Consider the following 1,771-nt stretch of genomic DNA (forward strand, 5'->3'; position numbering starts at 1 on the left):
AAAAAAAAAAAAAAAAAAAAAAAAAGATAAAGCTCTATTTGTTGAGGGAACAAACTTGAAGGTAAGTTGCAGCAACATGCAAGCCACTGTGGATTACTGTCCATAAATAACATCATATTGTTGAAAATTATGAGATTAAATATCTAGTAATGGGTCTAGAGAGATAGCTCAATGCCTTAAGGGAACTGGAAACTCTTCCAGAGAACCTGAGTTCAATTCCCAGCAAGCACCCTTACAGCAGCTTATAGCCATCAGTAGTAACTCCAGCCCCAGGGGATCCAGTGGTGCCTTCTCGCCTCTGCAGGCATGTGATGCATAGATAAATATGCAGGCAAAACCCCCACACATACATATAAGAACAATAATGAAGGGAAAAGATATAATAACATTTGTGTGAACAGGAAAGCTGGGTGGCTGGAGAATGTCAAGGGAGAGATAACTGCCTCTAAAAGGATTTTTGAATAAGAATTTTAAAAACATGAATCTATTATTTAGAAAATTCCCTGCCCTAAGATTATCAGGAGCCCGAAGTCCTGTGTCTCTTGGCTTTGATCTGGTCTCTTCTAAGGACTCATCCAGGCATGTGTCCTCTGCCCTCTGAGTTTCCAAGCCGCAAATGAGCTCGTTTTTCTTTTTCTTAAAAAAACAAACTTGTGTTTACCCTTTTCCTCCTTGCATTCAGAGTCTACTAAGCTGACGGCTGGATTTAGACACTGCTTCACAGCCTCACTTATGAGCACATTTTGCATAAGCCACCTCTTATTGATTCTTAGAATGGAGAAGTATGCCCAGCTCAAGCTAAGGTATTCAAGCATCCAGCCCAGAGCACCGTGAGTCTTCTCTCCCAAACTGAAGTGTGTGGCCAGACAGCTCCCATCAAGACTGTAATACTGGATGCCCATCGAGCATGTTCCATGCATGCCCCCCATTTTTGTGGTGCTGCGGGGTAGAACTCACAGTCTTGTACATGCTAGTACTGTGCCCTGAGCTACCCTAAACAAGGTCTTGTTATGAAGCGAAGACTGGCCTCTACCTCAAAACCATCCTGCTTGAGCCTTTCAGACGCTAGCATCCCAGGCTACCTCTGTGCCCAGCTTTTCCCCTTCCACTTGTTTAGTTCTTTACTTGTTCATTTTCTTGTGTACCTTTCATGCATTTATGTTGGTGCTGGGTTTGACTTAGCCTTTGTTTGCTAGCATTTACTCTATTGTTAAGCTGGACCTCAAGATTTTCCATTAGGGTTCACTATTTTTTGGGGGGTTCACTCTTATGTCCCTTGTTTAAGCTCATACTGTGTAAACTACACACTGTGCTTCACTTATTTAATTAATATATCTTGGTATGAATTTACTTAGGTCACATTAAAAACTATGCCAGATTCCTCTGTTTGTATTTAATCACCCTCTCTTGATGGAAACTGGAATTGTCCCCACTCTCTGGCTATCACAGTGTCACAACAAATTACCTGAAAGAGATATGTCTCTACATAAGACACTTACCTGTGGGATAAAGTCTTAGAATTGTTTAGTCAAAAGGGCTATACATTGAAAAATTGAAAACAATTTTTATTACATTTTATTTGTATATATGCATATGTGCACAGTTGTGGAATATACCAAGATTAAAGAATATCATATTGAAATTCTACCATGTGAGTCTTGGGAACTGAATTCGGATCCTTAGGCTTGGTGACGGGTTCCTTAGGCTTGGTGACGGGTTCCTTAGGCTTGGTGACGGGTTCCTTAGGCTTGGTGACGGGTTCCTTAGGCTT

At 41.1% G+C, this 1,771-nt stretch overlaps 1 protein-coding gene across 1 annotated transcript in view; it reads left to right on the forward strand.

The window, feature by feature from the left end:
- The window catches only part of Kif3b (kinesin family member 3B), a 43,160-nt gene that overhangs the window by 23,922 nt on the left and 17,467 nt on the right, over positions 1-1,771 (forward strand). The window lies entirely within an intron of this gene.

The sequence above is a fragment of the Mus caroli genome, chromosome 2 (assembly GCF_900094665.2).
Source record: "Mus caroli chromosome 2, CAROLI_EIJ_v1.1, whole genome shotgun sequence".
Taxonomy (NCBI): Eukaryota; Metazoa; Chordata; class Mammalia; order Rodentia; family Muridae; genus Mus; species Mus caroli.